Raw genomic sequence first — 11491 nt, 5'->3', positions numbered from 1 at the left:
CTAAGGATAACTATGACTCTGATCTAGGCTTGATATGTGTGTCATTTTTGATTGGTTGTGTGATAAGCTTGATACTGAATTTGAGTTATGAGTGTGCACATGTATGCCTTTGTAACTGACTGATGGGATGTGAATGTCTGCTTCTGATTAATTATCTGAGACTGGTATTTTGATTGTGTACATCTAGCTGTATACATGCATACATATGCATAAACTATTTTGGGTGGGATTTTGAAGAGAAGGAAGATTGAGATTGACTGAACTTGTAGCTGATCTGCTGGTTATGAGCCCCTAATACCTAGAGGGTCATGGGCGGTCCCAATACTCTGAGGGTCGCGGATAATGCGGATGGTCATTGTTTCCGAGCAACCCGAGATGACATCATAACGGTATAGCGGACTACTGCATTGCACTGTACCGTATGTACGTTAGCTACGCTACGTACCACCATCTGGTCTAGTAGTTAATACTACATGTTTGTACTACGGTTTACCGCATTGCACTGTACAGCTTATAAGCTAGCTTTGCTCGTAATATACGTGATTGGTAGTTTATCTGCATACTGATAACCCCAATACCCTGAGGGTCGTGGGCAGTCCCAATACCCAAAGGGTCGTAGACAATCCTAATAGCCATCATTGCCGGGCAACCCAGGATGACATCAATTGGAGTGTAGGGTTGGATGGGCCTTACAAGGTCCTGAGTGGAGTGATTGGTGGGACGAGCTTAAAGCTCTTATGAGGAGTGTTGGGGGACGGAGAGGTGTGTTGGCTAGATGGGTGGGTTTCTCATAACTCAATTGCATTCATATGCATCATATTGACTGTTTGGTCGATTTGTCTGATTGACTGTTCGATTGAAAGGCGCTTGCGCCTATGACAATTTTGTAGACTTTGACTGTAACTGTCTGACTAGTTAATTACTGTGACTGTTGAGAATTACTATTGCTACTGTGTCTGAATGGTACGTGAGACTGTGTGTGTCTGGTTGACCCATATGACTATAAAGTATGTATGGTGGGTGTTTGTTTTTGGGCAGATTCGCTCAACGGTCATTTGTTTGTAAGTATGTTCTGCTTCTGAACTACTTCTAGTTTTCAGTTTCCATTTCTGTAGTTTAACTGGTTTGATCTCACACTGAGCTCGAGTAGCTCACCCCTCTTCTATTTCCCCTTTCAGGTACAGTTCTGGATTCTGTTAATGGGCTTAGTACGCGGAGGTCTCAGACAACTTCGGCAAATTGGAATATCAGTTTGTGTTTTCTAGTTTTAATCTTATATTTGGTTTTCGAACTGTAAACTTTTATAATACTGTGGTACAAATTCTATTTTGGATTTTCATACTTGCAATTATTCTGGCTATTTTCAAACTACACTATAACTTCTATCTTAGTTTTAAACTTCACTACAACGGTTCGGTTTTTACTTAATAAGGTTTGAATGTTCTTAACTTGTAAAAGGATTATTTATTTGAAATTTCTCACGATCACTTCGGTGGTCAATGTAGCATCCCGGATTCGGTCTAGACTTCTAGTCCATGTTTGGGGTGTTATGTAACACCCCGAACCCGAGACCGTCGCCGGTGTCGGACACGAGGGGTTAACAAGCCAAAACCACTTATGGCACCGACCAATTCGACGCTCCTGTGCAAGCGGAAAACTGCGTCATTGTCGTCTTAAAAAGCATATCTCGAGTTTCACAATTCGGAAACTGATTCCATAAATTTTCCATGAATTTAGACTCATATATCCATTCATGGATTATTTCTAGAATTTTTGGTCGGGCCAATTGGTACAGTTTATTAGTTAAAGTCACCCATGTTACAGGGGTTGACTACACTGACCTTCGCGCGTTACAACTTGAATATCTCTCTGTACAGGGTTTCAATACTGATGCCGTTTGTTTCTAATGAAACTAGACTCAAAAAGGAATCTGCACATATAAGGCATGACTTCTAATTCATTCTGGATAATTTATGGTAAATTTTCAAAGTCACGACAGGGGACCCAGAAACCGTTCTGGCCCTGTCTCACGAGAACTTTAATATCTCTCGGTATACTGTTCATATAATCGTTTCGTTACTTTTATATGAAAATAGACTCGTCAAGGTTCGATCGCATAATTTATTCACTAATTAACACCATTCCTACAAATTTTGGTGATTTTCCACATCCACGTCACTGCAGCTGGCAGCATCTGTTTTTAAGGTAGGCTTTACCTATATTGTAGTTCCCATGGACCAACTATAGTCTAGTCATACTTAGGTCCAACATATGATCATATTTAGCCATTCCAATGGCTGATCATGTGACCAACTCTCTCATTCCAAACCATAATCACATCATGAAACCAAATATAATTACAAACCACATATGGTCAAATTTCATACTCCACTTTTACGAACCATTTTCGCATGGCCGCACACATATACATCACGGTACTTAAAACAACCGAGAGTAGTCCTATACATGCCATATCCAAAACTCAACTAAAGGAGTACCAAAAGGGCTTTGATAGTGTGGTTGACTTCAACTTCTATGATCCCGAATCCGATCGCTAACGAGCAAAATCTATAAACAGAGAAACAAAGAAACGGAGTAAGCAATTTATGCTTAGTAAGTTTTGAGCCATAATATACACACAACCAAAGCATAGCATTCAAGTAGCTAAACAATAATTCATATGCACAATTTCTCAAAGACATGCTTACTTCACAATCCCAACTCTTATATTCATACACAAATAACGGCCTAGTTAATGCCGATAGCTCATTTATCATTAGAGCGAATATTCATACGACTTACTCATAGTGTGCGAAGCACACACAAAACATACCTTGTTGTTGGGAATTTCACAAGTGCATTAACTGAAAATTTTCCAGCAAGTTCAAAGTTCTCGAATCACATACCTTCGGAGTTTATCCGGATATAGCTACTCGCTCAAACGCCTTGAGACATAGCCCGGTTATGGTAACCCGCACAAAGGCCTTGGGACTTAACCCGGATATCACAATTTGCACAATTGCCTTGGGCTTAGCCGGATATCACTCGAACATTCATACACATCTTTGTTTCAATTTCATAACACAACTTTTATGCACAATTCCCTTAGCAAAAATATCATTTCGGCTCAATGGCCACATACAAAGGCACAATTTCGATTGCTTATTACTTCATTCAATCGAATCAAAATATAAGTTTCGATACTCGAAAACTTACCTCGGACGTGGTCGAACGATTTCGACGGCTATTCGACGACTTTTTCCTTCTCCTTATCGGATTTAGCTCTCCTTTGCTCTTGAGCTTAATTTAACAAATAAATTGGTTTTATCATTTGAGCATCGAAAGAGGAATTCAAGATACCTAGCCAATATATATGCTCATTAGGCATCAAAGTCGCATATGTACGAAATCACGAATCGAACTCAACACATTAGTTAATATTCCTCTTAGCCGAATTTTCTAAGCCAAGAATAGGCATCAATATGCTTGCCTCTAACCGAATGCATGCACACCAATTTCCCCTCATGTGGCCGAATATGCATGTCCATGTTGAGGCCAATTATGCACTTAATACCACACAAAAACAGCATGCATTTTACTAACTAACGATTACATATTGTAGCTCAATACACATCTCTCATGTACTTCATAACCGAAACATCATCACAAGCAAATATATACCTTGAAATAGTATATATGTCATGCCAATACATCATGTACAAACATGTATACACATATAGGTGCAAGGTCAATCTCAAGGGTTCATACCCATCCAAACACAAATTTTACCAATCAAGTAACAAGCATAAATCATGCTCATGAATGCACCATGGCCGAATACATCACAACCATACTCTTTCAACTTCGGTCATGGTTAAACAAAGAATTCAATGTCCTACTCAAGAATACTAAAAAGAAATTTCAAGAGTAGTCAATCCATCATTACATGCATCATCAACAAGCTTCACATTTAGCATGCAATGGCTTTAACACAATATCAACCTTGGCCAAATACCATTTTTCATGGCATAGCAAGGATTTGAACCATGGCTAACATGCACATCAAGTTAGCAACCAAAACAAGCATGAATCTCATGACACAACCTCATACATACCTTAATCTTGATGCAAGTATAGCCAAAATCTCCTTCTAGATCTCTTCCAAACCAAAAAATGGAGCAAAAATCCCTCCTTCTTCCTTAGTTTTGGCTCAAAGAAAGGATGAACAAAATTTTTCTTTCTTTCTCTACAACTCACGGCAATGGGGGGGGAATACCACACTCACACACATTTTTTTTTTCATTCTTTTCTTACCCGTACACCTTTGTTTATTATTTCTCCCTAATGCACCAACAAAACATGTTTCATGACATGTTTTGCCCATCCTCTCTTGCCATGGCTGGCCACTTCATGTTGGGGGGGGAAATTTGACATGCAAATCCCTTATTTTTGCATGCATGAGCAACTAGTCATCACACATTTCCCCATCATACTTTCAAAGTTCACTACTAGGTCCTTTCTAGTGAAATTCACATTTATAACACTAAATCGAAACATCAAAAATGTCACACACAAATTAACACATATCATAGGCATCAAAATAAATTTTAAATTATTTTTATGCCTCGATTTTGTGGTCCCGAAACCACATCCCGACTAGGGTCAATTTTGGGCTGTCACATGTTACACCTATTTTGGCACGTGCTTAACATCCTCAGCGATCTTTGCCTTCTCAACCAGGACAACAAACTCTCACTCCCTCTGTGGAGCAATTAGTACACTCAAACTGTCTCTTAACCCATCCTCAAATTGAACACACCTCTCGTACTCAAGCGCTACCATGCCTCTGCCGTAGTAGCTCAATCTAAAAACTTCAGCCTGATACTCACCAAAGATCTATCCCCTTGCATGAGATTCATGAACTCACGCCTAAGAGCATCCACATAGCTCACTCTTACATACTTACTCTGAAAAGTGGTCTTGAAGAAATCCCAGGTCAGATGATCAGGCTGAGTACCTTCCTCAACCGTTAACCACCACTAGTATGCCTCATTGCGAAGCAGGGAGACTGCACTCTTAAATTTCTACTCAAGAGTACAGTCTAGGTCGTTCATAATCCTCTTAGTGGCCAGCTACACTAGGGGCGACTCCAGTGACACCCTTAAATAGCTCAGCACCATTAGACTGGAGTCATTCAGTTATCGACCCACGGCCTTCAACTCTAGAATGGGGTCCAGCGACCCTCTCCAAAATCCTTAGTATGGCCTGGAACCGTGCATCACCCCCAATTGAATGACTTTGAGACGTAGTCTTAGTAGCAGGTGAAACTGGTGTCTTACTCGTATCTAGAGGTGGCATACTACCAGTGAAGAAGACTCTGCTTGAGCCCCTACAGCCTCTACCACGAGCACAAATACCACGTCTGTGAATTCCACGAACGCTCATTGTGTAATTCGAATTTTATCTACATTACAAAGTTTTATGCATCAGTTCCAATTATTTATTAGTAGATGTTTTATGCATAATTTATCAGGAGTTCAGAGATGTTTTCAGAAGTTTCAGTCTCTAACTATTTCAGTACAGTTTCAGAAAGTACTAACCATAGTATTTCAGAACAGTTTAATTTAAGTACAGAGATACTTACTTGGATCAGCGCCGGAGACTCGGTGTACTACATACTTTCTCAATTATCCAAATCATTTAAAAACCAATTCTTTTTGGAACCCAAAATTCACAATTGAGTTTTGAAACTTGGCTCTAATACCACAAAATGTACTATCCCAACACACCATGTGGGGTTAAAAACACCCACCTATCCCTACACACCATATTGTGTCGTACGACACGTATTAGATATAGTGCAGCAAAGTTGCCAGATAATAGGCGATGATCACCGTACAAAACACTTCCTCCGTAGATAAATCCCACCCTAAAATAGATGCAGATAACAATTTAGAATTATAGAATAAACATGCTTAACATACATAGGTACAGATAATAGACATGCTTATATAGAACAGACAAATATACATTTAGTATCCTACTCAGATCAGTCTCTTAGAATTTCATCGCATACAGAATAAGGTTTATTTAGCCCTTACCGACCCTATAGTAGGCCCACAGTCGATCGAGGCGACCCGTGCAACCTTAGGAAAAATTACAGAATTATGGGCCCCCATGCCTGTGTGGGCCCATATGCCCGTGTGGCCCATACGCCTAGATTGGCCTTGCCCATGTGGCCCACACGACCTAGCCCAAGAATCCATACGCCAGTGTGTCATGCCCATATGGGCCCACACGCCTAGACTGGCCTTTACCCGTGTGGCCCATACGGCCACACTCAAGCCACCACACGTCCTGTGCTGCGCACAGCCATGCTTTCACCAACCACACGGTCGTGTTCTCGCACACGGCCTACCACATGGGTGACCACACGCCTGTGTGGTATTGACAGAAAGGTTTTTCAACTTTTGCCGACGATTTTTTTTCTGCGGTTCTAGTACACACCTGGTATCGTTTGAATCAAAAAACACTCCCGAGGCCAACCACACCTAAAAAATCAGAATACCCAACACTCAAATTCAATCAATAGTTACGAAATTTAATGAAATTAATCCACAATCGAAACTTCACAACACCCAACACGTATTCTTAAACTTATCGATAATGAAAACACCTAACGTTTAGATCGCTGCAGGAGTTCCAACCAATTCTCGCTTTTCCCCCATGCCAAGAATAAAAAGAACAATCACCATCAAAATACTAGCCACAAAACGTTAAGATTCTACCCACACAAGACTTACCGAATGAACACCATCGGAAATAGGACAAAGTAAGGTGTAATGGAAAAATTGAAAAGACAGGAAGCCAAGAAGAAAAAAAAAATTCGGTAGAGGAGCAAGGAAACTAAACGCTAAGAAGAGAGATGATTTTTTTGGGGGAGCAAAAGATAAAAATAAAATCTGATTCAGTTATCAGGATTTCCCCCAAATTCCTCCCCACAATCCCACTAACATCCACTACTCAAAATCTCATTTCTACTGAAACTCTCTCAAGCAACTGCGTAACAATTAATACCCATGCCCGCGCAAGGATTCGAACATCGAAACCCTCAAACACGTAGACTCCCTTACCACTCGAACCAGCAGGCTCATTCTGATATGGATTTACAGGCAATTAAGAATAAACCCACTGAACAGAGATAAGGCTTAGATCCAAAAATAACAAAATTTTTCAAGGGTAAGAGTTGAACCCAAGACCTCTCACACAGACCCAAAACACTTAACCAGTAAAGTAGATACACATTTGTGTCAAATTTTCTGAAGCGAAATAAATTATTTCGGGCATTACAAAGCTCTTGAAATTACAAAAATACAAAAAATCAAACAAACTATAATTTTTTCAATTTTCAATAAAATTTTATTTAAAAATTAGAATGGAAAAGAAAATTTTAAATCTAAAACAAATTTAAATTTTTAAAAAATATGAATTAAAAGAAAACAATTTAAAATTTATAGAGTTAATTACACGCCATATCTAACAACACATTATGTATCTCAAGAGCCTATAAAGTACAGTTTTGTTTTATGAAAAGGAAAACAAAATCACTACTTAATTAAAAATGATTGTATGAAAATATACAATATAAATTATCAATTTTTTTACCTTGTGTATATTTATTTAATTATATTATACTCATCTGATAAATTTTTAGTAGAAATGTTTTAACCTTACATAAATATAATGATTGAAAATGTGTAAAATTTCTGATAAAAGTTTATAATTAAAAATGTAACAAATGTTGTCAATATTACATATCTTCCATCATTTACTTAAAAATTTGTATTATGATGAATACAAATTGAGATTAAAATTTAAAATGAATTGTAATTGATTAAAATATGCACCTAATTGACAATAATACATATAATTAAAAAATTTCAACATCGATTTTCCTAAATAAATGATATATTTTAACTAAGTTTATAAAATTGATTTATTTTAAAAAATGTTTTAACTTTTATTATTAAAATATATTTTAATGTTGATATTTTTTAATATTTTTTGTTATGAATAACTTACTACGTTGATGTCCATCAAAATCAAGATAAGTTTTGATGTACTTTAAATTCTATTAGTTATTAGAGGTAGATCTCTACTTCATTTATATTTCTTATGTCTATAAATAGAGACGTTGGAGAAGCTTTGTAAATATTCTGATTGATAAATGTAACACCCCTCACCCATGTTCAACGCTGGAATAGGGTTACAGAACATTACCGAACCTATTATACAATTACACATACATTTTCAAATTTCATATAATCATCAATCAACAACATTCATATCGTCTCTAATACATGCCTACGAGGCCTAAATCATGCATCATTATGCACAATTACAAACATATATCTTCTCTAATATCAACCATTTGACAACCACGATACCAGTTATCAATAAGCATCATAAATCCTATCTCAATCACATAATATAAGCCATATATACACATATATATATACATAATCAAACCAACCAAATTAAGCCAACTTTCATGGCTATATATAAACCAAACCATAAACATTTACAAGGTAATTCAAATGGCTAAATTCATCATCAACTTATATACCAAAATGACCAAAGTTCCTATACATGCCATATATTCCAAAAACATAGATTCAAAAGTACCAAAACGATAGTTTGATAGTGTGTTGATGTAACACCCCTAACTCGTGACCGACGCCGGTGTCGGACACGAGGGGTTAACGAGACAAATCCTCTTAAAGTACCGACCAATTTGGCATTTCTGGACAGGCTGGAAAACTGCGTCACCGTCGCCTTAAAATCATATCTCGAGTTCCAAAACTCGGAAACTGGTTTCGTAAATTTTCCTGAATTTAGACTCATATACCCATCCATGGATTTATTTTTAGAATTTTGGTTGGGCCAATTGGTACAGTTTATTAGTTAAAGTCACCCATGTTACAGGGATCGACTGCTCTGACCTCCGCGCGTTACAACTTGAATATCTTTCTGTACAGGGCTTTAATACTGGTGCCGTTTGTTTCTAATGAAACTAGACTCAAAATGGAATCTGTACATATAAGGCATGACTCCTAATTCTTTCTGGATAATTTATGGTAAATTTTCAAAGTCGCGACAGGGGACCCAGAAATCGTTCTGGCCCTGTCTCACGAGAACTTTAATATCTCCCAGTATACTGCTCATATGGTCGTTTCGTTTCGTCCATATAAAAATAGATTCATCAAGGATCAGTTCCATAATTTACTCACTATTTAATTCTACTTCTACTATTTTTAGTGATTTTTCAATCTCATCTCACTGCTGCTGTCCGCAACAGTTACTGCAGTAGACTATGCCAATTTCATGAATTTTTCCTTGGCCTTAATCATCCATCATACATGACACAAATTATGGCCACCTTAACAAAATTTGAGTTTCTAAGACTCGTGGCTATAGGTTCTAGCATCCCACTCGACGACCACATAGGCCATTTTCACATGGCTTAAAGTTTACAACCCACAATTCGACAAAATATAATAGCCTATACATGCCAAATGTTCTTCAACAACAAAAACAATACCACAAGATTTCAGCCGGTGTGATGACTTCAACGACGGTTCCGAGCACGCAACAATACGAGTCCAAGAGACCTAAAATGGGTGACAAGAAAACACCGAGTGAGTTTACAACTCAGTAAGTCATAAGCATTCGTCAATCCACGATAAAGTTACTACTACATGTACAACAAATGAGGCTAGGTACTCGTCCATATCGAATCTATACCATAATACCTCGGACCTTTCGGTCCAATCTCGTACCAATTCATACATCCACATTTCATATTCTACACAACAAGATAATCAAGCATTTTACACATTAACTCATTTTCCAGCACAACCATACAATTTCAATCATCACATAGATTTAAGGCTTACCAAATTCAACCCCAAGCATGAACGTATTACCTATTCGTCATGAGCTCAAGGTGCTTACCGATCCGCTGTCCATACTCACTCGATGGAGACACACCCTCCATATAATTGTTCGATTGGAGATATTTATATATATATATATAGAATGCGCACACAGTGCTTAATACTCGATTTCGCACACTTAGTGCCATGCGATTTAAGCCCGCACACAGTGCCATGCCCTTCGAGCTCGCACACTTAGTGCCATATATTTCCAGCATGCACACTTAGTGCCATATATTTCCAGCACGCACACTTAGTGCCAATCTCGTCACCGCATACACGTATTGTTCAAGACACTTAGTGCCGAAAGCAAACTTTCTACACATTTCACTATTTCTTTTACATTCAACAATTGTCATCACTCCATACACATACATTTTCATTTATATATATATATCATCCCATTAAACACAATTGCATAAATTTTACAATCATTTAAGCAATATCAAATACGTGCTTAATGACTTACCTCGTGTTGGGTAAAATAGTTCCAAGTCGGCTACTCGATGACCTTCGTCTTTCCCTTGCTTGATTCTCCTTCTTTAACTCCTTGAGCTTAATCAATAAATCACTAGTTTAACCATCTTGCTAAACATTCATAATTCAACTACACATGCATATGTATGCTTGTATATTCGCAACCATTCTTACTAATCGCCCATTTGGTCGATTATACACCTAACCGAATATGCACCAAAAACTTGATTCAACATTACCTACATACTCACTTTAATGGCGAATATATATATATATGTACAATGTCAACTAACATCTTTTAATCACCTAATTTCATCTCATGAACATTTAATCAAATTTTCCCAATCTAGCATATATTTTCACATCCATTTGTAACATCATGTACAAACACATATACACATATATCAAAACACAAATTTTACCTATCATGCAACAAGCATAAATCGCACTTATGAGCATGCCATGGCGAATACATCCCACACCATCCCCTTTCAATTTTTGGTCATGGTTAAACAAAGAAAACTCCATGTCTTACTCAAGAATGCTAAAAGAAATTTCAAGAGTAGTCAATCCATCATTACATGTATCATCAACAAGCTTCACATTTAGCATGCAATGGCTTTAACACAATATCAACCTTGGCCAAATACCATTTCCATGGCATAACAAGGATTTGAACCATGGGCTAACATGAACATCAAGTTAGCAACTAAAACATGCATGAATCTCATGACACAACCTCAAACATACCTTAATCTTGACACAAGTATGACCAAATCTCCTTCTAGTTCTCTTCTAAACCAAGCATGAAGCAAAAATCCTTCCTTTTTCCCTTAGTATTTTCAGCCAAGATTTTGAGAATGGATGAACAATTTTTTTCCTTTCTTTTTCCTCTACTCACGGCAACAAAGGGGGGCATCCATGCTCATTTTTTTCATTTCTTTATTTTTTCTACATAATCCACTAACTAAACATGTTGGAAACATGTTCCCTTGCCCATATTCTTGTCATGGCCGGCC

This window comes from Gossypium arboreum, chromosome 11, assembly GCF_025698485.1.
Source record: "Gossypium arboreum isolate Shixiya-1 chromosome 11, ASM2569848v2, whole genome shotgun sequence".
Lineage (NCBI taxonomy): Eukaryota > Viridiplantae > Streptophyta > Magnoliopsida > Malvales > Malvaceae > Gossypium > Gossypium arboreum.
The sequence above is the reverse complement of the archived record's forward strand: the minus strand, read 5'-3'. Positions refer to the sequence as shown.